The sequence below is a fragment of the Prionailurus bengalensis genome, chromosome A1 (assembly GCF_016509475.1).
Source record: "Prionailurus bengalensis isolate Pbe53 chromosome A1, Fcat_Pben_1.1_paternal_pri, whole genome shotgun sequence".
NCBI lineage: Eukaryota > Metazoa > Chordata > Mammalia > Carnivora > Felidae > Prionailurus > Prionailurus bengalensis.
In genome coordinates, this window is record NC_057343.1 from 169,174,124 (window position 1) to 169,201,607 (window position 27,484).

General features: G+C 35.8%; 1 protein-coding gene, 1 long non-coding RNA gene and 1 other non-coding gene across 3 annotated transcripts in view; 2 read left to right on the forward strand and 1 right to left on the reverse strand.

The window, feature by feature from the left end:
• Positions 1 to 27,484, reverse strand: part of FBXL17 (F-box and leucine rich repeat protein 17) — a 501,049-nt gene that overhangs the window by 176,746 nt on the left and 296,819 nt on the right.
• Positions 793 to 25,650, forward strand: LOC122491844. The gene is made up of 3 exons (XR_006299463.1): positions 793 to 1,906; positions 21,390 to 21,498; positions 25,140 to 25,650. It is a non-coding gene; the product is annotated as an uncharacterized LOC122491844 (long non-coding RNA).
• LOC122496308 lies at positions 23,366 to 23,472 on the forward strand. The gene has a single exon (XR_006300760.1). It is a non-coding gene; the product is annotated as a U6 spliceosomal RNA (small nuclear RNA).

Sequence of the window (27,484 nt, forward strand, 5' to 3'; positions counted from 1 at the left end):
ATGGATAAGCCAAGCCTCTTCCCAAGGGGCATTCGCAATCTTGTCAACTTTAACATCCTCCACACAAATAAGACAGGGTTATTTAGAATAGAATAGAATTTCCTAACATACATTTCTCAGAAAACTAGCACTCTGGGGCTTTAATAGTTGGCATATGCAAGAAAGAAATGTATGGTTCAATAAGTTCATGCTAAATCAAATTTTTTCTTAATAAAAAAATTAACATAAAACACATAGGATAGCACCTGGTACACAGTAAGCAATTAAATGTTAATTAATATTATTTAGGCCCTAGCACAGAACTTGGCACATAAAAAAATACCTGTGGTAGGCTGAAAAATGGCCCCCAAAGATAACAATTCTCATTCCATGGAACCTATAAATGTAGGTTTTTTTACATTTATACATTTACATTTTTACATTTTTTTTACATTTAGGTTCTTTTTTTATGTTTAATTTTTAAATGTTTATTCATTTTTGACAGAGAGAGAGAGACAGCAAGAGTGAGGGAGGGGGAAAGAGAGAAAGGTAGACTTCAGGCTCTGAGCTGTCAGCACAGAGCCCCACGTGGGGCTTGAACCCACGAACCTGGAGATCATGACCAGAGCCGAAGTCGGAGGCTTAAGCGACTGAGCCATCCAGGCACCCCTAAATGTTTATTTATTTTTTTTGGGGGGGGGAGGGGAGGGGACAGAGAGAGATGGGGGACAGAGGATCTGAAGCGGGATCTGTGCTGACAGTAGGGAGCCCCCTGAGGGCCCCAACCCACAAACCGTGAGATCATGACCTGAGCTGAAGCCCCCTGTTTAACTGACTCAGACACCCAGGGGCCCCTATAAATGTAACCTTATGTGGAAAACAGGGTCTTTGCAAGGGGAGGTTCTCCCGGATTATCTGATGAGGCTCTTCAAACAATACCTAGTGTACTTCTAAGAGAGGCAGATGGAGAAGTGACACAGAGGGTGAGGACAGGTGGAGACAGCAGTGATTTGGCCACAAGCCAAGGAATGCTGGTAGCCACCAGAAGCTGAAAAGAGGAAGAGTGGATTCCTTCCTAGAGCCTTCAGAAGGAGGCTGACACCTTGACTTCGGCCCCACGAAACTGATTTTGGATGTTTGTCTTCCACAGTCATGAGAGAGTACATATTTGTGGGGTGCTTGTTGATTTGTCCTTTCTTTTGGAAATAACAGACACGTTTAACTGTGCCTGGTTAGAGATTTGTTTCCTTTTGGGAATTTTAAAAGGAAAGGAGGCAAATTTCTCTTCTACAAAAAGTAAACTGACTTGCCTTTCTGCTGTAGGTGGCTCCAGAAGTTCGTTTTGGGGGTATTGCTCTGTAATTGGTCAGGGTTGCCATAGGAAGAGTTTAAAGACAGAACAAAAGTCTGACTTGGCCCCTCAACCCCCAGAGGTCAGGAAGCTGAGGGAGCAGCGTGCGCTGCCCGGTCGCCCCTGTGGCAACACCCTGTGACCCTCAGAGCAATGCGAGCGGTCCGCCGGGCCGCGGTGGCTTCCGAGAGCCTCACTCGCTCCTCCCCAGGACGTCGAGGGTACAAACTGGGAGCAGGAGAGGAAGCGACGCTGGCGGCGGGAGGCTGTGTGTCCCAGGCGCGAGTGTGTGGGGAGCCAGCTCAGAAGCCGAGAGCGGCTGACGAGGCGCTGCCAGCCGACTGCCAGGGCGGCCGACTCAACGCCCCGGAACGGCTTCCGGCGGAAAGGACTCTCCGGTAGGCCGGGATCCGATCCTACCGGAAGAGTTTTACCCGTTCTGGCTTGCTGGCTGTGGTGCTGAGGAAAAACTATGATTGGATGGAGTGTGCTTCTTTTTTTCTAGAAGATTCCATGAAGCTTCCCAGCAACTCTTTCATTTCCTCCTCGTTACGGTCTGGGACATCCAGTTTTCTAGTAGGTTCTTTGCCTTTGGGTATTGTAAACTTCCTCTCTTTCCAGAATGTGCCTCTCTGTTCTTGAGAACCCTCCTGCCCCACCCGCTCTCGGCGAGACGAGTTTCCCGGGCTTGTCTCTGGGGGGTTTGTCTGTGTTGTGTGAAGGAAGTGCCTCTGTTCTCCCGGGTGGGTCTGCTTGCCGTCTTGCAAAACCATCCATCAGAGGTCAGGTTCCACCTCCGGTTTCCTGCTGCTGATTTCCCTCCGAGACTGCTTCGTGGGCGCGGGGTTGGCCCTGGGCTTCCAGGCGGCGGTGGCCCACTCCCCACATGGGCCTTTAATTTCGGGACTGTTTTACACCCTGAGTTTGGTTTCTTTTTAGAAATCTGCTATGACTGGGTGCTATTTTGGAAAGACTTCGACTGAAATTCAAGTTTCTGAATTCTTCCATTTTTGCATTTTCTAAGGAAATATCACTGAAACCACCAAAAATATTGCACGTGGGATGGCTGGTTTTTCTTGTTCAGGCCATTCTGCCAACGGGCTAACTTTTAGCTGGAAGGACGTGGTGAAGGGGAAGTAGAGCGCGCTGGAATGTCGACACCTATCTTTGTTCATGCTTGCAGCTGATGCCAGGAGAGGACTCAGCCCAGGCCATTCAGTGGGTGACAGGGAAAGCCTGACTAGGAGGCCAGGTATTCTGGCATCTTTGTTTATAAGCTACACAATTTGTGATAACTTGTTATAGTACCAATAGGAAATGAATCCAAAGCCTAATAAATGTTATTAAAGTAACCATTATACATGTGGCACCAAGGAATGTGATTTATAAAGGTAACAAGCTAAGTGCAATTATGAAGATGTTACTGGATAAGACAAAATTTTAATTTGTGAAAGGGACAAAACAGGAAAACCTTAAAGAATGTAACCATATCTAAAGCCTGAATTAGAATAAATTCCAAAAAAGGTATGTCTTTTTTAGAATAAACAATCATTCCCCCCCAACATTTTATTACAGAAATTTGCAAACATACAAAAAGTTGAAAGAATTGTTCAGTGAAAACCCATTATCCACCACCTAAATTCTATAATTAACATTTTCTACATGTGCTTTATGTCACATGTATCCATCCATCTATTTCTCTATCCATCCAGGTATCTATCATCAATTTAACTTATTTTTTGGTGCATCTTAAAGTAACTGCAAACATTTCACTCCTAGCTACTTCAGCATACACATCATTAACTAGAGTTCAATGTTCTTTTTTTTTTTAAAGTAAGATTTACCTACTGTGAAATGTATAAATCTTAAATGCAATCAGTTTTGACAAAAGCACACATCTGTCTACCTTGAACTGCTATCAAGATTATTTGTAGCACCCCACCAACTTCCCACATGCCCCCTTTTAGTCAGTCATTGCTCATACCCATCCAAAAAGGCAACTACAGTTGTAGATGTTTTGTTATTTTATTTTAACCACAGCTTAGTTTTGATTGTTCTAAACCTTCATAAAAATAGAACATACAGTATGTACTCTTTTGTGTAAGGCTTTTTTTTTTTTTACATAGCATAAAGGTTTGAGATTCATTTATGTTGTTCCATATTTCAGTAGTTCTTCCTGATTGTAACTTACAATTGACAAGAGGTATTCCATTATATTAATATACCAAGTTTTTTATCCATTCTTCTCTGGAAGGGCATGTGAACTGTTTGCAGATTGGGGGCAACTGCGAATAATAGTGCTTCTAGGAACATTGCTGTACAATCTTTTTGTAGATATATGCTTTCATTTCTCATAGGTAAAAACCTAGGATTGGAATTGCTGCATCATAGAGTATTAGCAGTATGTATTTAGTAGATGATTAGTTTTAGAAGAAACTGACAAATCTCCTTCCAAAGTTGTAATACCATTTTACATTGCCACAAACACTTTTGAGAGTTGTAGTTGCTTCCTGTCCTCACCTGTTGATGTTATCAGACATCTAGACATTCTGGTGAGTATGTAATGAAGACTAAACATTAAAAAACATAAATGTTCTATCACGATAATAATTAAATTTTTTATATCTGTTTTTTGAGTTTATTTATTTTAGCAATCTCTACACCCAGTGTGGGGCTTAAACTCCCAACCCGAAGATCAAGAGTCAGATGCTCTTCCAACTGAGCCAGCCAGATGCCCCTACTCTTTTTATCTTTTAAGAAAATATTTACACAATGACAAACTATATTTGGAAACGGATCAATATTTTAAACTTTATCTTTGTATTTCCATAATTTTTTAAGGCACACAACATTAAAAGTACATATATATGATATGGATTTACTCATTATACAGACAAAGCTTGGTATATAGACTCTTTGTAATAGCTTTTTGGCCCAGATGCAACATTCCATCTGCTAGGTCTTTGGGACATCTTCATGGCTAATTCCATTTCTTTTATCATCTTTATCCCAGGCAGTGTAACTAACAGTAATCAGATAATTTTAGGAAAGAAGTCTTAGTCATTTCATATAGCCCTCAATGTTACCTTATATGTTGCTTTCCACATTATCTCTCGTAAGTTGAACTAGAAGTTAGAAACTAATTTAAAATCAGCTCCAAACTATGATCTCCTCTATAACCACCAAGCTTTTCATCATTTAAGGTTTATAACCTAAATCAGTATTTGGTGGAAGACATTATAGAATGTTGTGACTTACAAAGTAGGCTGCTTATTCCATTACCAAGAACATTGTAAAAAAATATATAGCCAGAAACTAGATTAGGACTTTGGCATTCGTCAGCAAATAGTAAAAGTTGGATACCGTGGATCTCTCAGAATTTTCTTCAATTACTGGGGATAAAAACAAATGATTTTCCTTTCTTTTACTATTTATAATTATTTAAGCAAAATGGCCAATTTTAAGAAACTTGCAGTTCACTGATTTTCATAGCTACATATAATATATATAAAATAAAAATCTTAACTGAAACATACAGAAAATTTCAAGTGAACATTAAGATGCTTAGTACTGCTGAAGAGATAAAGTCAATGTTTTTCTATAATCATATGTGAACACAGAAAAAGAAAAGATCAAAGAAAATTTAACCTGACAGTTTATCTTTTTCCACTCCATTGTAAATTTTATTTATGTCTTACATACAATGATTCACCTCTGATCTAGATGATTTGGGCAAAGCAACTAAACATCAGGTATTTAAAGAATTCTGTAAACATGGCTTCCAAATAGGATCAAGGAGAGAAATAGTCATGAATCTTTTAAAGTATTCGATTAAGGCTCGAGACATATAAAAGTTCGTAGTAAGCCATACTAAGATGTGCCAAGCACATATTTGAGGATTTCAGCTACATCTGAAAGAGCCTTCTGATACATAATATAAAGATAACTTGAAGATATTAATAACTTTAAGCATATTACTAAAAACCTTACATGATCAAAGTCTGGTATTCAGTGAGGGAAAAAGATACCTTTATTTCACAATTATGTAAAACTACAGTAAGAATTCTATGAACTACTGTATTATTTTTCACAATATCAATATTTAAAAATGGAAACCACTAAGAAATAATTGCAAAGTTATTAACTGTGTGAAAGCTTTTAAAAGTCATTTTATACTTCTACATTATTCAATTATCCCATATAACTTTCAAAACATTCAGTCTAATTCTTTTTAAAGTGAACTTTAAACACTGATTAGAATCAATGTCTATAAATCCCTGCAAGGAAAAATAAATGCATGTTTACTGCAAAAATTAATACAGAGCTGAAATCTTTAAGTTTGGAAATCTCTCTTAACAGATAGTACAACCAATATCAAACATTAATTATAAAGAGGCATTCAGAATTATTTGGGGGAGAAAGAAGTCTTAATGGGCATCGGGCTGTGTATTCATATATTAGTACAGGGCCATATTTGTTATTGAGCCTAACTTCTTTTTTTTTTTTCTTTAATGTTTATTTATTTTTGAGAGAAAAAGAGAGAGAAAGAGGAGCTCAAGTGCAGGGGAGGAGTATAAAGAGAAAAGGGAGACACAGAAGCTGAATCAGGCTCCAGGCTCCGAGCTGTCGGCACAGAGCCCGACACAGAGCTCAAACTCACCAACTGTGAGATCATGACCTGAGCCGAAGTCAGCCAAAGTCGGATGCTTAACCAGACTGAGTCACCCTTATTGACCCCAGCTTCTAACACCCATACCCAGTCACCCTGAGTCTGGTCTTCAGCCAAACACCTAGCCCCTCTATTCTTGGAATCTTAAATTTTATTGCCTTATCCAGGCCAGATAAAGATGAGCAGAAGCCATGAAGTCCTCGACAAACAAAAAACACCATGTGGTTTCTCCCTCACCTGTAATTGCATAACAATTAAAAAATCCACTAAACTGTACAATTTATAAAAGGAAGATCAAAGTTGTTTTCTTTTTTCCCCCCAGATTGTTTATGTTGTCCCCGTGGTGCTGATACACTAAGCATGCACTTGGTCTGCTTAACAATAATCTAGTAGAATGCCTGATCTTATAACGACTGCTACTTCACTGGGAACACTCTATCCCCCCATTTTGTGGACTACAATGATTCCGCCACTTTTTTTTTTTGTTCAAATTTTGTTCACCACCTATTTCTTTCAATGTAGATTGAAAACTAAGAATGACTTCTGGCACTTATATTCTGCATAACTGTCTGACTTGGTGCACTGAACACATTTATTACCTAGATGTTTTCTCAAAACACTATGCCTTTTAATATATTTAGATCTTACCAGAGCCATAGAGTCCAGCCACATTTTATATGGCTGAGTCTGTGTTTTAAACAAACATCTGAATATGAATGCTTTTAGATCAGACATGTGCTCTTTAGTTGTAACAGTCCCCACCATTCCCTAATGAATACATTTGATCTACTTTACTCGTGTACATTCTTTGTCTGGCTTTTATGGGCATTTAGGTTTGCAACTCCTGAAAATACCATGTATATTCATCCACATTGGTTTAAAACCCTTAATTCAGACCCAAGTGCTGGTCTCTTCTCAGACTGACTGTTGCTCCTGACCCGTGGTTTTCCTTCTCCTCTGTTGTGACCACTGTATGAAGTATATAGCTCATCATCCTGACCTGACTTCTAGTTCTGACCTCATGCAGGGTCCATGTTTTATTCATCTGTGATGTGATGCTCAGGACAGGTTTGTTGAATGAAATGAGTGAAGGATTGGTGCTGACAAGTCATGCCCTTGTATATACTTAGAATGCTAAATAAAAGGACTAAATACATCACTTTTATTAAGAATATGTCAATAAGGGGCACCTAGGTGGCCCAGTTAGTTGAGTGTCCCAACTCTTGATCTAGGCTCAGGTCACTATCTCCCAGTTTGTGGTATCAAGCCCGTGTTGGGGTCCCTTCTCGGGATTCTCTCTCTCCCTCTCTCTCTGCCCCTCCCCAGCATGCACGAGCTCTCTCTCTCTCTCTCAAAATAAATAAATACAAACTTTAAAAAAAGAGAATATATCAACAAAGTAGGACATTATTTTTAAGCAGAAGGACTAGATAATTTGTAGTTATGAGGAGAAATATCTATGAAAAATCTGGCTACCATAAAGGATAAAAAGCATGTAATAACAAAATGTAAAGGGATTTAAAAGGAGAAAAACTGTATATGGAAATCCATAAAGTTAAAAGTATAATAATAGGATAAGAACATGTACTAGAAACATGAAGTGGGCTCTGCTGAATTCCTAGTAGACTTATCTTCTACACTAGATAAGCCAAAATGATTCAGAAGACGCTATAATATTCATTTTTAGGTAAGCAAAAGAAGGAACAAAAACTGTAATAAACTCTTAAAAAATGTGACGGCTAGTGAAAATTATAAATTGCTATTAATTTCAAGGAGCTCATCTTACACTTCTTGATATTGGAAAGGAAATATTTACCTGAGGGAAGTAAATTCACTTTCCATGACAAGTTCTACTTCAGGACAAAGAAAATACCACAATTTGTCAATGTGAGAGTAAATATCACAGCAAGAAAATAAATATGGTTTACAAGGTATTATTTTCAAAGAAGGAAGATGAGGTAAACAACATAGTTCAAAAGTACTTTTTATTTAAAATATATACCCTTTAACATTTATTTGCTTACAGAATTAAGACGGTATGTTTACTAGAAGGATCTGGAACACATTTCTTTTTAGTGTAATTTGGAAATGTCAGTGCTTTCAAGAGGCAGAATGGCAGAGTGCTATGGAGCACAAATTCTGCAGTCTGAGAGCCAGGGACCAGACCAAATCTGGTCTGTTACTAAACCTCCCTGTGCTTTACTCTGCCTAACTGTGCAGTGGGGGTAAATAACATTCACTTCAAAAGGATTTTGTAAAGATTAAAATAATATATGTAAGTTGTTTAGAATTCTACCTTGCACATATTAAATGATACATATCTTAGCTATTGTTACTTTATTTAAAATTTCCATTATCTCTAGATGTGATACACCTCCTGATTTAATTAAGACATATCTGGTACTACCTATCCAGTATATTGCTGAAAAACCAGAAACCTCAATTTAATCAAGCTTCTAATTTACCTATCAATTCATAGGCAATATCGGGGATGGGCAAGTAGCAAAACATATTGTATGACACCATAAGAAGACAATCAGCTAAATTCTACAATGTAAGAAATTTGTAGGACAAACAATTCATGATCTTCAACAAATAAATGACATGCAAATGCAGGAGGTGGGGGTATTATTCACCAAAAGAAACTAAAACATGTATCAACCCAATGCAACATGTAACCTAGTTTAGATCCTAATTTAAACAAATAAGCTGAAAAAAGACTTTAAAGAAATTAGTGTTGCTTGTTAGCTGTAATAATAGTATTGTATGTGTACACTTAAAAATCTCCATTCATCGGGGTGCCTGGGTGGCTCAGTTGGTTAAGTGTCTTGACTTCAACTCAGGTCATGATCTCACAGTTCATGGGTTCAAGCCCCACATGAGCTCTGTGCTGGAGCCTGCTTCAGATTCTGTGTCTCCCTCTCTCTCTGCCCCTCCCCTGTTCATGCTCTGTCTCTCTTTGTCTCAAAAATAAATAAATGTAAAAAAAAATTATTAAAAAAAAGGTGGGGGCACCTGGGTGGCTCAGTCAGTTAAACATCTGACTTCGGCTGAGGTCATGATCTTACGGTTTGTGGGTTCAAGTCCCACGTTGGGCTCTGTGCTGACACCTCGGAGCCTGGAGCCTGCTTCAGATTTTGTTACTCCCTCTCTCTGCCCCTCCCCTGCTCAGGCTCTGTCTCTCTCTGTCTCTCAAAAATGAATAAATGTTAAAAATAAATAAATACATAAATAAATAAATAAATAAATAAATAAATAAATAAATAAATATCTTCATTCATTAGAGATAACCGAAGAATTTACAAATGAGGGGAGTACCTGGGTGACTCAGTTGGTTTAAGCGTCAACTTCGGCTCAGGTCATGATCTTGTCCTTCATGAGTTCGGCCCTAAGTCAGGGTCTATGCTGACAGCTCACAGCCTGGAGCCTGCTTCAGGTCCTGTGTCTCCCTCTCTCTTTGCCCCTCCCCTGCTCACACTCTATCTCTCTTTCTCTCTCTCTCTCAAAAATAAAATAAACATTAAAAAAAAGAATTTACAAATAAGTATTTGCTCAGGATTTAATTTAAAAGACTCCAGGAAAAAAAAAGTTAGAGGGAAATCAATTGATGAATAAGAACAGCAAAATGTTGGTAATTGTTTAATTTGGGTGATGGGTACATAAGAGTTCATTTTTTGATTCTACACTTATATATGTTTGAAACTTTCCATGATAAACTTTAAATTTTTAAAATTCATCATATGGTAGTTTAATGTGTTTACCCTAAAATCTCTTTATGCTATCCATATTTGTTCTTCTAATTGTGCAACTTAACTAAATGTTATAATAAATTAAATGTGAAAGTGAAAAAGAGATAATTATTTTTATAAAACTATGTCGAATGCTTTGCATATATCTGATAAAAGTAACTCACTAAAAATGCTTTTGAATTAGGTGTGAGATAATCTTAAAAGTTTAGGGGAAAGTCTAAAATTTAGAAGGTTTGTATTTATATTGCTTCTTAGTGCTAAGAAGTATCTTAGTGCACATTCCACTTTAATGTACTGAAAACTGGAGATCCCTGATGATGCAATTGGGGTTGGCAGAGGTGAGATGATATGAAACACCCATCAGAACGCTCTTGTACAAATAAAAGGTCTTGGTCCTTCAGCAGAACACTGGTGAATAAGTGGGCATTTATAGAATTTTAAATGATACAAACTACTTTAATATTTTATTTTACAATCCCTACCTCCCCCTTAACTCTTGAAATAAACAAATACTAATCCCCATAAGGGCAGAAAAGAAGAGTTTCTACTGAGTTACAAGTTTGTTTTGTTGTTCTTTAATAAATGTTTTGGACCCCCTTTTTAATTTAATGGAATCCATAGATTACTTCTGTTTTAAATCCTGTCCCAAATATTATTTCTACTATTTAAGTTAATTGATTGATTCATAATATCAGATTAAAGTGGTATAGATTGAGAAAATGATATGATGTTTATAGTTTTAGAATGAAGATCATATTACCACAACTATGGCCAAAATAAATCAGAAGTTGGGGGTCTTTCTAAATTGCAAAAAGCTGTGTTTTGCATTTGACCAAAGATAAAATACACAGTAAAATGTATTGATATCAACTAGACCTAGAAAATGACAAGTTATTTATTTATATTCTGCTTACTTAACAAAAGAATTGGGAGTAGCTTAAAATGAAAGTAAATGTTCATTTTAGCTAGTTATAAGACAATGAGATGATGACTTTGCTCTAAAAGGAAAACAAATGCTTAAAATAAGCTTCCTTTCCAAAAGCCAAGTTATGTAAGATATTCAAAGTCACTATAATAAAGCACCAGAATTAAAATATCTTTTCCTGTTAAAAATTATCAGTCTTCATTTGTACAGTGGAATATCAGTACTAATTAATTTTGAGGTTTATTCATACATTTTGGGGACAATAATCACAGAAAGCTACCCCAAATCCTAGCTGTATGTTCTAATATACTGAAAATAGAAAAAAAAATTATCTCAGTAAAATATATTTTGCTATAGTTTTGATTTAATTATAGCCCCTATCTCAAAGCTGTTGGAAAACATGACAATGCAGCAAATCAGCATAAAATGAATACATAATAAGTGCCTAAAGCCCCATGCCAGAATTCCTCATCATCATAAATTTAAAAATGACATTGTTTGGTACTTTATTTAAAAATAGTAAAAATGGTGAAGATATTACTTTACATCTTGGGAAACGAAATAGAAAATTTTATATTTTAGTTTCTCTAAACCAAACTTTCAAAATGATAAGAATTACATATTTAGGTATAATAAAATCTTGAATTATGAATAAGCATTTAGAAATCTGACACTGCCTTTTAAAACTGCAGTGGATATTATGACTGCTGTCTAGGAGCCACCCCAAACACAGCTGCCGCTATGAGTTTTGATCATTTGGAGCTTCTAGACTCACTCAAAAGGCAGTTTATTTATAAAAAGACAATGTGGACTTAGTTGTCAACTTTCATATCTGGCTGTGGGAAGGATATGGGGAAACAGATACACATGTGGCAGGAGCATAAATTATCAACATCATTCTGGAATGTAGTCTGGTATTATTCATCCCTTCATTTTATATACTTAAGGACCGCCATACATGGCCTAGGGATATTCTGGATCCTAGTGATATAGGATGAACAAAACTAAGAAAACTTTCAGTGACTGTGTCCTATGACACAGAAATTCTATTACTGCAAACATAAATAGAATAGGTTAAATAAAATTATGGTATCCAGATGCACACATGTAATAGGATGATACATATTTTCCTTGACATGTCAAGATTTCAAGAAACAGTCACAAATAAGAATATGTCACAAATAAAGTCACAAAGCAGAATGAATAACATGGACACTTCTATATTACAGCTTTTTAATATTTCTTCCATATTCTTTTTTTTTAATTTTTTTAATGTTTATTTATTTTTGAGACAGAGAGAGACAGAACATGAACGGGGGAGGGTCAGAGAGAGGGAGACACAGAATCCGAAACAGGCTCCAGGCGCCGAGCTGTCGGCACAAAGCACGACGCGGGGCTCAAACTCACGGACAGCGAGATCATGACCTGAGCTGAAGTCAGCCGCCCAACTGACTGAGCCACCCAGGCACCCCTCTTCCATATTCTTAAATTGGTTTAGATTTAATATCTTTCTTTCAAAACATTAATTACCAAAAGATTTGTAGGAATAAGGAGAAAAATTCTAAGGTTTTGTGGGCATGAGATTTTTATCATGAAAGTTGACTATCAGACATTAAATATGTAAGAATATAAAGGTAGAGTGCAGATTTGGTAATGTAGGAGTGATTTGGTTTAGATATTTGGGGCAAAAAAGCAACTATAAAATTTGTAACAATGTATCAGTAGATATGGAGCATTATAGCACAGAACTTGGAATCAGAGGTCTAGGTTCACACATGGTTTTGTCTTGTGATGTATGACCATGAACCAGATTATTTAACCTCTATGGTCTATGACCTTAACAATAAAATGGAGATAATGGCTTCACAGGATTATTGTGAAGATAAATGGTATAATACACATACAGTGATTCATAATCATAAGCACTCAATTATTATTTCAGTTGTTAGCCATTATTAATACTTCTAAATCAGAAAATATGTATTTGTAAAATATTTTAAGCGTTTTTTTTCTTTAGTATTTTCTTACTAAATTTAAATTAAATTACATCTTTAGGGGGCATCTGAGTGGCTCAGTTGGTTAAGCATCCGACTTCAGCTCAGGTCATGGTCTCACAGTTCCTAAGTTTGAGCCCCACATTGGGCTCTGTGCTGACAGCGCAGAGCCTGGAGCCTGCTTCAGATTCTCTATCTCCCTCTCTCTTGACCCTCCCCAACTTATGCTCTTTCTCTCTCTCTCAAAAATAAACATTAAATTTTTTTTTAAATTAAAAGGATTTTAAAAAATTAAATCTTTAGTATTTTATTATTAAATATTAAAATTATTGGCATGAGAATGTTCCTCTTTCCAATACAGGAGGCTCATGTTTAATCAAATTTCACAACTAGGTGTTAAGCAGAAGAGATTTCTCATGCCATGGTTTTGATATAGTGCTGTGCCCAGAGATGGAACTTAGCATACAGAAATTTATGGACTCACATGGTCTACAATAAACTCCTATAAAAACATCTATGAAGCACTCTTTGTCATCATTTATGGCATGAAAATAGACACCTGGCCTATGATCTTTACCAATTTAAGCATATCTTAGATGGAACACAATGTTACCAATGATTTACATGTTTTGAAATATTTTCTCAACAATACAATTTTAAGACTTTTTCTGTCTACACACTTAACTCCTACAGGAAATTACAGAATGCCCATCTAACTATTGACACTTGGAAAGTGAATTATGAATAGATGGCTGCAATAGACAGAATAAGCATCCAGGGCTTTAGAGACATATCCCAGAGGAATCTAGATCTCTCTCCTAAATATCCAGTAAGGAAATAGAGATTTATCAAAAAAGACAGGTAAGCTATCAACCACCCAAAAGCATTTTGCAAATGCCTTCAAAACCCAAAGTCTATTCAAGAGATCAGATATACAAATGAAAAACTTAGGAAAAAAAAATGTTTGACATAATGTAAGATAAACATATGTCTCAAAATAAAATTTAAATTTGTTTTAAAAAATTTTGTTATGTACTAAACGATTAAAATTTCACATCAGAAATAAACTTTCAAAACAAAATGCTTTAAGATAACTTGTACAAAATATCAATGCCAATAGTATCTTCGCATTGTGAAATTAATGATTTTCATAATGGTGTGTCTTTAATGTAATAGAAGAAATTAACATCATAAGTTTCATTATGAAAATTTCAACATGAAATTCTTTTCATGTTAAGAATTTACCAAGAGTTAGTTTCCCATAGTTCTAAAATGTAGTTTTAAGTGTCTCAAAAACACATTTTTTTAAATGGGAAAGACGTTAAAGTTCCCAAAGACTTATAAATTTTTAACTCCATCTCCCCAGGCTGTATAAATTCTCTTTTTGGAGGCTTTTGGATGCATGGATTTGATCTATATACAATTTAGCTAAAAATTAAATGCATAATCTTCAAAAACTCTAAATCTTTTACAGTTGTGCTGTTGAAGATGAAAGAACTTGTATACAAATGTTTAAAAGTATATAAACCTTCCTATGTAAGATAGAAAACAAGAGGCTCAGTACTTTTTCTTAAATCTGTCCAAAGGGATTTTGTTAAAATAGTATGCTTAAACTTTCAGCAATCTCATTACAATAGATATTTCACTGGCAACAAAAAGGTTCCACTGTCAGAGTAATAGTCAATAATAATTTTACTGCTACTAAAAAATGGCATTATTAATTGGTACTTTAAAAATCTTTTGAAATAGGGGCACCTGACTGACTCAGTTGGTGGAGCATGTGACTCTTGATCTTGGGAGTGTGGGTTTGAGCCCAATGTTGTGTGTAGATTACTTAAAAAAATAAAATCTTAAAAAACTCAAATTAATTACACATCTATTATCTTAGTTTATACTTGAAAACACTGTGTATGTGGTTTTATTTTCATTTGATAATTGCGAGGACTGAGTTGTAGGGATATTAAGTCCTGAGGGCAACAATATTATATGTTGTGATAGTAATAAGTTAGTAAAGGAATGAGACCAGGTTACTAGTTCCTATATCTAGGACCTCTCTGCTAGATAATGAAAGAATTAAGGCCAGTAACATTAGTGAGCATTCAATAGCTGGTAATTTGCCAAATATTTACCTATTTAATTCTGTGATATATTACTCCATTCTACCATTTTCCAAATTCAGAAATAGGAGCACAGCCTTACTGTTATATCCAGTAAGTGGCAGATTTAAACTGAGGTTGGCATGATTATGATTACAAAGTGTGTGCTTTTTCTCTAAGAGAATAAACTTAAAGCTAGAAATAATTCAGAATCTATGAATGCATAGATATGCACTCCTTCCTTACTAGTTATCTACACAGACACTTTCTTATATGAGAAAAGGGAGGGGAATGGAACTCAAAACACCAGGTAAATCTGGGCCAGGTCTGTAGCTTCTTACTATTCCGATATTTCTACACCTCTTCCTAAAACTGAATTCCTAGCCTAATGCTTTGAGATACTTCCACAAAAGTTGTCTCTGGAGACAAAAGTAAGCTAGGAGAAGGGCAGACTTTAGGAAGAAAAACACTCACTATATTTGATGATTATTTAGCTGAATACTGACAAGAGCCAAAAACATTGTTTGCCAGAATGCAGAGACTTTCCAAACAAAAAAGACAGACTTCGTTCAAATCAGTTGAAAAAACTGATTTGGGTCACAATGCATATAAGCACAGAAAAAGCTCTGAACAGTATTGCAGGCCCATTTCACTTGACTTGACCAAGTATTTTCCCAAGTGTAAATTGTTCTGGGGAACAACTTCTGATATTTCAAACTTGACTGTAATAATAATCTACACTATGCTTTTTTTTTCCTTTTTACAATAATTACTACATAGAGGAATATTTATTTAGTACATTATCCACTAGGTACAGACCTATAGTGCATTTTCTAAAGGTATAGACAAAGACTAGCTCCAGGGCAGATGAGGCTAAATGGCATAATCTCTGGATATTAAATCTGGCAGGGCCTTAAGGGTTTTATCATCCTTTCATTTACATATGAAGAAGCAAGAACCTAGAGGGATTGAGGACCTGCTCCCACATCATTGGACCCTGGAAAGTGGCTGCACTGCCAAATGAGTGGTGGCCTCTCCTCATCGGATTTGGCCATGGTGCCTTAGCAGGAGGACGTGTCAGAAGCTTTTTATCCAGCACTTCCCTGGCATTCTCTGTAGATCTGGTCCAGAGCCACCAGGCTAAGCAGGAGTAGCTACGGGCACTGAAAAATATTGCCTCAGGATGCTGTTGTTCTGCTTTTTTGCTACGCTGCTTTGTTCTCCAGAGGAACCATCACAAACATCATGGTCAGGTTGCAATTTTGAGCATGAAATGTTTGCAGTGGGAATATCAGGCAGGTGTCTGACATCTTAGATATTTGTTTCTAGACTAATATACCCACAATTTTCCCCCAACTACTATATTGACAGGCATTTATGACACTCGAGAGTATTTCTAAATTTTATAAGGATAATTTGCGGGGGGGGGATCAAGTGCTTTTCATCATATATACATAGGGAGTGATTTTACACTCTACACAGGGGAAATAAATATATATACCTTGGAGCTCAGGAGGAAATCGTCAGTATATATGTACTACTATTTGCTAAGTATATATCTACATTTTACCTAAATATCACTATACCCAAATATGTGTATATAGAGACATTGCACAGCTAAAAAATATATTGACTGGTATTAGTAAATTCTACTTCATGCCATTTTTCAGTTAGATGGAAATTAAAGTTTTTCTTAGAATTAATTCAGTAACTATATTACTTAGGAAATTAATCTGGCTTGCATTATAAATGGCAGAGAGATATAGTGAGATCACATGGACGTCCCTTTGGTGTTCACCCAATCCATTATTTGATATACTAAGCTCTCAGCCACCCATCTCTAATAAGAGTCTATGGAACACACAGCACTTTTTAGCCTATTTTTTTCACCAGACAAAATGTGTCACATGCCAGCAAATTCAATAATCTCTTACAGATTAGTACCTTAGCCACTCGACTCTCACTATTAGTTACACTTCTGAAAATCCTTTTCAGAAAACTACCTACCTTCCCAAAGACTCATTCATCACGGAAAGCAACGACCTCTGACTCTTCTACATTTAAATCTCTAAATTCACCCATCACTCTCTCAAAGACACAGCCTTCTTTGGTTTTAATTTTTCTCGTTCCATCCTCGACTTCACATCCTATGCCTTCCTTCTCAATGTAAGTCAAACTCCCCCCACTTTCACCACTACCCCCACACATATTAAACCAAGTCTGCACAACACCACCATCACCAAAAGTGGAGGTGGCAAAAGGCCTTCTAAGTCCTCCCCAAGGCCCTGCCCACAGACCCAGTGCAAGGCAGGTTGAAAACCACAGACTTAAGTCTAGACATACTCAAAATAAGATGGTCTTTTATTATTATTATTATTACTATTATTATTATTAATTCCCTATTTTCTGTCAATCTCTTACTCGTGCTTTTGAATTGTACCACTGAGATCATTTATGTCTTTGGCAAAAAAAAAAAAAAAAAGAAAAAGAAAAAAAAAGAAAAGGTGGGGGGAGGTAGGGGAGGAAAGATAGGAGGGAGAGGGAGAGGGAAAGACGGAGGAAGAAAGAGTGAGATTGATTAAATGAAGGGGGATAATTCTGGAGACGGGCCTTTCCTGCTGCCCTACTAGACCCCATACAGAGGTTGCTCTTTCTTTGACCCTTTCAACCCTAGTAACACTGAAAAGCCCGACCCTAAAAAGACTTTTCCTTTCCCATTGAGTTATTTTTATAATCTCAATATTTAAAGGCATTAAATGAATTAGTCAAGTTTATGAAGTTACTCTACATTAAAGCTCATTTTTGTTATGTTACCATTTCCCCTAACTGACAAGAGTGTGCTAGTATTAATTTTTACTCTCCACAATTTTGTTACTCTTCAAACATTGCATATAAATTGATATCCAGGTCAAGGAATCCTGAATACTTTCATAGATATATATTTAATTAAAATCACGACTTCCATTGTTGCAGGTGTGGGCCTCCTTCAGTCATTTAAGCTCTCTAGACTTTATTTTTCCTACTTAAAAAAAAAAAGCCAGGGGAAATGCTACTTATGCATAAAACACTTTGAGCTCCCCAGATGAAAGCCCGCATATATAAGTGTGATGCGTGTTTATTGCCTCTTCTCTGATGAAAAGTGGCAGCCTTCTGCTTGAAATGGGATTAGAAATTCTGACTATAACAGAGAAGAGAGAAGCACAAATGAGTAACAAGCAGTCAGAATAAATAAAATTGAAAAGATGGAGAGCACTCCTTTTACAAAAGGAACATCAGTTGTGAAACTTGTGGTTTAATTTGGTATGCTTTCCACTTTTAAAAAATTGGGCTCAACTGCATGTATAATGAGCTACAAGCAGAAGGTACAGTCAGTAGTACATGAATAAAAAATGACCTTTTCATTTGCTCTTCCGTAGCTTGGCATTCCTATATTATTAAAATATAATGTATTAAAGATTAAGTAAGCATATTAGCATACAGACATCATACTTATGTGGCCATGGATACGAGGGCTATACAACATAAAGCTAGAAATCCAGCTATATAAAATTCATATTTTTAAAAGCATAGGTATCAATTAAAAAGAACACAAACTTTTCTAACAACAAAGTTGGCAATTCTACCAAGGATGAAAAAGAAAGGAATGAGAGGAGAATCTCCAAAGTGAGCCACAAATAAGAATCACAAACTATTCAACAGCTGGGAGTAAGCTGGATTCTATGTTCTAGGGAACATATTAAATAGATAAACTCCCTAGCCTAATGAACCTAGTATTCTCAATCTAGGATTTAAAATGCTAAGGCAATTTTCATGCCAACATTTTGGAGGGGGGAAATAGCCATTTATTAAATATTCTTCTGGTATTTATTCTAAATTTTCTATGGCTTATTTTCCTTTCTCACTTTTTCTTTTTGACGTTATAACATACAAATTTATAGAATATTAAGATTGCACAAAGGAGTGACTGCAAAAACATAAAAACATAAAATTACTACATTTCCAAAGGACAGGGCTTTCTTTTCACCTCATTATTATGTAAGCAATACAGGTTCATAAAAGAAAAGTTAGAGTTCAGGAAAATAAAAAGAGAAAAAAGAAATAATCCTATGAGTCTAATGCAGCCACCAGTCACTGCTTATATATTTCCTCTTATTGTTTTCTAATAATGTAGCTTTTTGTGTTTGTGTATGTGTGGGTTTTTCTCTCTTTTATCTCATACACTGTTGGAGACACAATGTTATATCACACTCTTTTCAGTTAGTATGTCAAGAAACATTTTACACCCAAAGCATGCAGTTCTGTTTTATTTAAAGTTCATTTTTTCATTTCAAAAAATTGCTTTATCCATCACAATGGAAAGTTGACATTCCCCAGAACTTTGTCATTTGTCCTACAGACTGTTCCCCAATGGCTTGAGAAATGATGGTGATGGTCTTATTTGGAACACTCTGAGAAAAGAAGATGCTGCAATGAATTGGTTATCTAAACCTAGAGAGGCACCATCATTTCTCCTAGTCAGCTATTCAAGAATTTAGCCTCCTGTCTCATTTGCAAGCAAGCCTGAGGTGAGGTTCAGTACAAAGCATAGGCCATTCAGTAATCTTAGTTTAATGTGGCTTTTAAAGACCTGAACTGTCAATCCCCTACCTTCACGGCCTCTCATTCTACTGTTTTCACTTGAGGAGATAAGAAGCCCAGTCTTTGAACTATATTCCTAATCTGTCACAGTCGTGAGTGAATGATCTGTATGTGTACCCACAATGCAACCATGTATTGGAAATTCCTTCATGCATGCATTCATTGAAATGAATAAAATTCTTTCCTAAGTTTAAGAAAATAGGTAAGACAAAAATCAAACAAAGAGGGAAACTAAATTGAAAAGTTGATGGAAGAAGCAAACCCTTGCTTTTAAAATGATGTAAATATGAAACAGGCATTTATAACAGATATGTCTTTCTTGTTTTCCCTGTCATTCGCTTGCATAAAAAGCAACACTGATTTTTTAAAACAGTTTGCTATGAATAAAATTTATCATCTACTGATGCATTATTTCTCACTTTCTTTTTCATATTATCTCTCAGAGATAAATGGCAATAACAAAGACATTAAAATGACACTAAGAACAGCTTTTTATAGTTTTAATTATTTTTTCCTTTTTGGCAATAAAAATGATGTGGTATGTTTGCATGTGTTATATATTGAGAAGCAATAATACTGTTTAAATATTCATAATTGTGGAGATAGTTTTTACTTGATATTTTAAATATGAAATAGATTGCTTCTGGTCCCTAATATTACGGCCCTGTTTATTAATATATATTGCAGGCACACCTATATTTATGTCAGTCAATCATGTACCATGCTCTTTATTCTACTCTGAAGTATTCTCCACACAGATAATATTCTTTTATGGGTCCATCAAGTTTCACTTTCTGAGAAATAACTTCACAATTTCTAATGTAGATAATGAGCACTCATTTTCCTACTTCTCTTGGAATCTGAGCTCATTTTAGTCTATGAAATAAAAACTAAACTTCAGGGCAAGGGAGATCCTGATGGGTGGCAAACAACATGTGCACCCAGCCCTCCAACAGTCACAGAGCAGACATGGCATCTATGGGTGGGTGCCCAGCGGAGGCATGGCAGGCCTCTTGAGGATGACACTTCACTGGGTCGGCAAAGTTGGGACCTAGTCCTCAGTACTCCAGGAATGATTTTGTGCTTTTAGGGAAACTGAGAAGTCTATCTGGGATACACTCATGAAAACTCAACTCCTATAATGCTACCATGCCAATTTAAAATGACACCTTTCTGAAATGCAAGCAGACTCCCTGGCCTGTTCAGATGGGTGCATTCTCCCCCACATGGAAACTTACAGGTCAGAGTTTGTGAGATGGACGGTTAGACCTAAAGGGCTTGGTGTTCTTATTTCAGGGTTCCTGGGCTTAACAGTTTGGGGCAGTCTTCCTTCCCACACCTTTCTTCCATCAAAGGTTCTCACCTGGCCTGCTTCTTTTTATTTTTAATTTTAAACATCCTATTTTTAGATATATACTTTAAGAGAGATTACATTTAAATGATACAGCTGTAAGACAGTGAAAATGAAGTCAGACTCCCCCACTCTTCTATCCCTAAATGCCCTGTTTCTCTCCTTGGAGGCTAGCTATCTACCCTTTAGCAATTTCATGAATAGCCTTCCACAGATAACCTATGCATTTACAAATATACGCCATATGTGTGTATGTGTATATATACATGGGTAAGTTATATATATACATATTCATATGTATGTGTATATATATAGTTTGTCTCCCATAAATAGCAGTGCATACATGCTGTTTCTGCACTTCACTCTTTTTTTTTTTTTTTCTTTTTTAATAGCTGAGTCACAAGATCATTGGGAGAACTTTTCTTTGGACATTTTACCAACTTCCGTCTGTTTTGTTTTTGGTTTTTTGTGTGTTTTGTTGTTGTTGTTGTTATTTTGTTTTGTTTTTTGTTATTTGTGTTTTTTTGTAGAGCTACCCTGATTGTGTTTTTGTCCTCTAACTATGTCTTAGATAAATTTAGTTCTTCTACTGGTGTCTTGGGCTTTTCTTTACTTACTCTTTTTCTGTCTTTGACAGTTAAATACTTGGACTTTATCCCCTGAGATGTATCTACTTATCAAGACAAGTTCTGCAGGAGAAATATCTAAATCAACCTCCAATATTAGTGGGACCAGAAAATCTGATGGTAATTTCCCAGTGATCTTTCAGTTCTTTTTTTTTTAACATGAATAAAAAAACATGCTTATAAATTACTTACATAGTTGGACTATATACCTCTCTAGGTATCTTTGACTAGAAACTAATTTCAGCTTTTAAGAGGCCTAGACCATCTGAGATCATTCTTTTAATCCTAATGAAAATGTATAATGCCTAAAAGAAAGATGCATTTTACTTTTAAACTTCTCATACAGAACTTGTTAGTTTTACATTGTACATACAAATAACACATACAGTAAGCATCCTTAAATATTATTTTACACACATGGTTATTTGTTAGATAAGTACCTCAAAGTAGAATTCCAGGTCAAAAGGTATACACATTTTTTATTTGGAAAGTATTGCCAAGTACTTTCTCATATTTTATAATGGTAAAAACTTGAAATTCGAAAACACAATGTAGCAATTGACCCTTTCCATGTTGTGACTATAGAATGATTTTTACAGAGGAGGAAGACAATTCAAAATTAATAAATTCTGCTTCTAGTTAACCTCTTACTCTCGAAGCTAATAATTCAAGGTATATGTTTGATTCCTATCCCTAGATAGGAAAACAAGAAAACTACTTGGATTGAACCTGAAAGAAAGGATTTTAAATCTCAGTTTTAAAAGAGTCCTTCTTTCCAGTAGCCTTCAAACTGTAGGGCAAAATTCCTCTCAAGGAAGAGGTGATGAGGAAAAAAAAAGAAAAAGGAAAAGAAAAAAAATGAGAAAAATGAAATAAAACCACCAGGACTTGAGCTAGAAATCCTATGGTTACCAATACATCTCATATGAGAAAGGAAGGGCTACCAAAGAAAAAATGGACAGTACCTGAGGAACGAATGGCTTCATAAGGAGACAGAGAACTACTGAAAGTCAGGTTCCTGGCAGGGATTTTTACTTTATACCGTTGCTGATGAGAACGTCTTCTAAATGCTAAGAAGGGAAAGAATGGAAGAGAAACTGGGCAGACCTAGGCTCTGAAATTCAAAATGCTTTTCCTGGGGAACATCATGAAATTGATTATAAGGAGGGTTATGAAATCTTAGAAATCACTCAAAGTCTGCAAACTACTACTGTTTGTTATTAACTAAGTCACTATGTTGGCCAATGAAAGAAGCATTTTAAATCTCTAAGACATAATAACCATTAATGTTAATTTATGTAACAGGTAAGTTAAATATATAGATTATCTTTTAAATCTTTTTTTACTTAAGAAGGCGCCTGGGTGTCTCAGTCAGTTAAGTGTCTGACTTCAGCTCAGGTCATGATCTTGCAGTCCATGAGTTTGAGCCATGTGTCAGGCTGTGTTGACAGATCAGAGCCTGGAACCTGCTTGGATTCGGTGTCTCCCTCCCTCTCTGCCCCTCCCCTGCTCAGTCTCTCTCTCTCAAAAATAAATAAAAATTTAAAAAAAAAAGAAGTTTGGCATATAGGGGTACCCAGGTGGCTCAGTTTGTTGTGCAACTGATTTGATTCCAACTCTTGATTTCAGCTCAGATCGTGATCTCATGGTCATTAGACTGAGCCCCACAACAGGCTCCACACTAGGTGTGGAACCTGCTTGAGATTCTCTCTCCCCCCATCTTTGCCCCCCCCATTCTCTCTCTCTCTTTCTCTCTCTCTCTCTCTCTCCCTCACTTCCTCTCTCAGAAGAAGAAGAAGAAGAAGAAGAAGAAGAAGAAGAAGAGGAGGAGGAAGAGGAGGAGGGGGAGGAGGATGAAGAGGAAGAAGGAGAAGAAGCAGCAGTAGTAGTGGTAGTAGTTTGGCATATCTACTTGGCCTGGTCTCATGCGTACATGTACATGACCCCACCATCGTATCACATACTTAAAATAAAAGCATTGATCATAGTGCTTGCTTCGGCAGCACATATACTAAAACCGGAACAGTACAGAGAAGATTAGCATGGCCCCTGCACAAGGATGACACGGAAATTCGTGAAGCTTCCATGTTTTTTTTATATATACAATGGAATACTACTTGGCAATGAGAAAGAAGGAAATCCTGCCATTTGCAGCAACGTGGATGGAACTGGAGGGTATTATGCTAAGTGAAATAAGTCAGGCAGAGAAAGACAGATACCATATGTTTTCACTCATATGTGGATCCTGAGAAACTTAACAGAAGACACTGGGGGAGGGGAAGGGGAGAAAGAAAAAAAGTTACAGAGAGGGAGGGAGGCAAACCATAAGAGACTCTTAAATACTGAGAACAAACTGAGGGTTGATGGGGGTTGGGGGAGAGGGGAAAGTGGATGATGGACATTGAGGAGGGCACCTGTTGGGATGAGCACTGGGTGTTGTATGGAAAACAATTTGACAATAAATTATATTTAATTAAAAAAAAGCATTGACCATAGTAATTATAATCTCCATTCTAAAGTGACTTCAAACAACTGTATAATTCTTGGGAACTATAATGCAATCTTTTAAATTAACTATATATGAATTTTCCTGAATAAAGCAGGTTTCAAGTGTATAATTTGTATCTAAAATTTGAGGCCAGTGTCAAAACTTTAAAGTGTTCTTTTCATTATGTATCATTTTGGAAGGTGAACAACTGCAATTTTTCTCCATTTTATTATATGCTTTATAAACTTGGATATTTTCACAAGGCTATCACCTGTTTTATAATTACACTGTTTACCTGAAGTAGGATTTAAGAATTTCTCACTTTGATTCTCAGTTATTCAAAACACAACATATATGCCTTTAGAGTATGTTTTTCTGATTCATATATGGAAGTAAATGAGATAATTATATCTTACATTAAATAAAGCACTGGATCTTGAAAATAAGCCTGAGCATATAAGTGTAAAATCTAAATAAGCATTTAAAGCAAAAATAAATTTTACAAATGGATTATTTAGTTTATCTTCTAAAAAAATAAATTATTAATTTTCTTCTTAGATGTACAATAAAGCAAGGTCATGGTATCATATAACTCTGAATCTAGACTATGTTTTAAATAGATGTCCTAAAAGACATAACTAGATTATATCTCATTGAATAGGTATTCTAAAAGGAAAGTGGTGGATATCAGTAATAATTTAAATAACAGAAAAACTTGTTATCATAAGAATGTGGGGGGGGGTGCTATACACTAACTAGACGGTCTGTCTGAGTCATGTAAAATAGACAATACCTAACTCTTATGATTACATTGTTATATGTGTACTTTTTAAAACCTTCCGTCCAGGACCATATATATCATTGCATTCCTATTAGCAGGCACCAAATCTCATAAATATTAGCAGCTCAATAAATGATCATTCACTGAATACTGAATAAATGAATTGACTATAACATTCAAGTTTCAGTTAAAACATGCAAAGGCACTCCTAAAGTAAGTGGTAAAATAAGAAAAAATACTTTTTTATGTGACTAGAAAGTGAAAACTTAAAGGAATAATTATAATCACTAGAAAATTAGTTTCTGTAATCTTCGAGCTTAAGGGCCTCTACGTTCCATGAGCCCTTCTAAGGCCTGGGAGCAATCCTTGCATTGTATTTGCCTGGTCATACGTTCTCATAAATTTTTTGTATGATATTTTAACTATGACTAAGACTACTGCACATTTAGAATTCAAGTTTTTTGTTTATAATTTTGTGTTTGATTTCTTAAGGAATGGAGGGAAATTTGTAAACCTGAAGGCTCTACCGACTGGGATGTGCTCCTCCACAGTTTCCTACCACCCAGAGCCGAGTACACCTTAACACAAGAATGGAAACTGAACCAACAGTGGGTCAGGAAGTCCAGATTTAGTGTACATTCATAAATATTTGTCACTGTTTGTAGAAAAATAAAAATATGACCGATTCTAAGTTAACAGGCGAGCACAGTATTCTGAAATACACTTTATCATCTAACAGATCACGTGGTGAGATTCCAATCATGTATCAGCACACGTTCTCAAATTGCAGTCTTCTTTACTGGCAATTATGCTTGGACATTTATTGACAGATAACAGCTGCTCTAGTACCTCACTTATTTTACTTCATGTGTTGACATTTCCCATTTCCTCATATTTTCAGAAAGCCTAGAGTACTTGAAGAAAACAGACACTTTGATATTACTTCTTAAATCCTTTATGTTTCATTCAACATGTGAAAATATCATAAAGTTGCTAATTCCTGCCTCTGTGATCTAACATGTCTCATTTAAAAATGTATAGCAATTAAAATACACATATAGCATTCAATTTGCAGTTAAATGTTTTGACATGCATACTCTACCAAAATATCTAAAGTCAACTATCATGAAAACATCATGAAATACTTTGAGCCAATGATGCTTTTGTTAAAGCACAGCACACAAAAAAAGTTCTCTTTATACAAATAAAATACAAATACTCCTAATTGCTCACAGACTTTTTCTGACAAGTGTTAGTCCAAAACGAATATTTACAGTCTATGCTGAGCAATGAATGCCTGGAAAATAGCATTCACAGTGCAAACACTGACAGTTTTAACCAAAAAACAAAATAAAACAAAACAAGACAAAAAACAAACAAAAAAACCCACACCAAAACAACAAAAAACCCAAAAAGCAAACTTGTACATTGGTGCTAACTAATGGGGCAACTGAAATACTCTCGGCCTTGAAAGGATGTAAGAAAATATTTCAAGAACATCTGATTCCGCTGAAAATAAGATCATTAGATTTCTTCTTAAAACAAACGCCTGAAGGTGTGAGTGTGATATTTTACACACACACCACACATACACACCATGATCTACAGCAAGGAATATTTTGATCCTTTTCATGTGACATTTTGTGACTTGGGGAGTAGAAGAGAAATATGAAAAACTGACACGGAGAAGATGTCCTAAAATGTACAAATGAATCATGTTTACTGCAGCTATAACATCATTTGCTTTTCCTCCCTGTGCTATGCTATACCTACATTTAATGAGTGATTTTGTATTTTAAAGGGGGAGATATTAAGGATTTAAGGACTTAATTTAACAGTTTGGCTATTCAAGAATGCTTATTTATTCTGAAAATAGAAACCTTAAGGACATACCTTTTTTTAAGTCAAAGAAGATAAGGAATATGAGTGATGTCTGTGTATAAAGAAAGAAAAAGGGGAAATCAGTTTTAAAGGATAATTTTGTGTTATCTCTGCTAATGTGCTTTTGTATATGCATCATGCCAGCAGTATGTATACATAGAAAATAAGGGCTCATAGGACAAAGTCACAAAGAAAATTATCCTCATTAAAAAGCTGGATTTTATAACCTGTAAGTCGGGGTATCACAGAGGTAACTTTAACTTCTTACTGATCATGAAGAAAAGGAAGATTATTTTTCCTGCACCCTCACTGCCCACCTTGGACTGGTCAGTAAAGAAAGGAGTCTTATTTTTTTTTGGGGGGGGGGGGTTTGAAGGGTGTCATTCCCCCACGTAGCTGGAGGAAGAAATGAGAGCTGACGACTCTTTGCATGTATCTTTCTAATTTCAAAACCTTCCTCATGCAGATGCCTGAAATCAAGTTCTATAGTATTGATAACTGATTTTTTTTTCATTTTATATTCTAGATTACTAGCTATAATTATTTTGAAGCCCTCCCGTGGTCAAATAACAAAACTAATCTGTATAGAATATTCTTACAAAGAGAATTACCCATCTATGTTAGTTGCTTGATTCTTCCTTTATTGCTGTCCTAAGAGGTTTCTTTGGACATATTGCATATATTTCAAATTAAAATATTATGCATTAAAACAGCAGATTAAGTACAAGTATTTCTCCAAATAACAGATTTGTATATGAATCTACCAATGTTGGAAAATCTCAGCATAAATTAATATATTCACTATATCATTCCATTTATACTCAGGTCCTGCAAAGCCAAATTTGGCAAAAGATTCAATAACACATTCAATCACAAGGCTCTGAGCAGGTTAACGATGGTTTTCTTCAGGATTACATTCATCTCCATGAAGTGTGGCTATCTTTGAAAACTCCTGT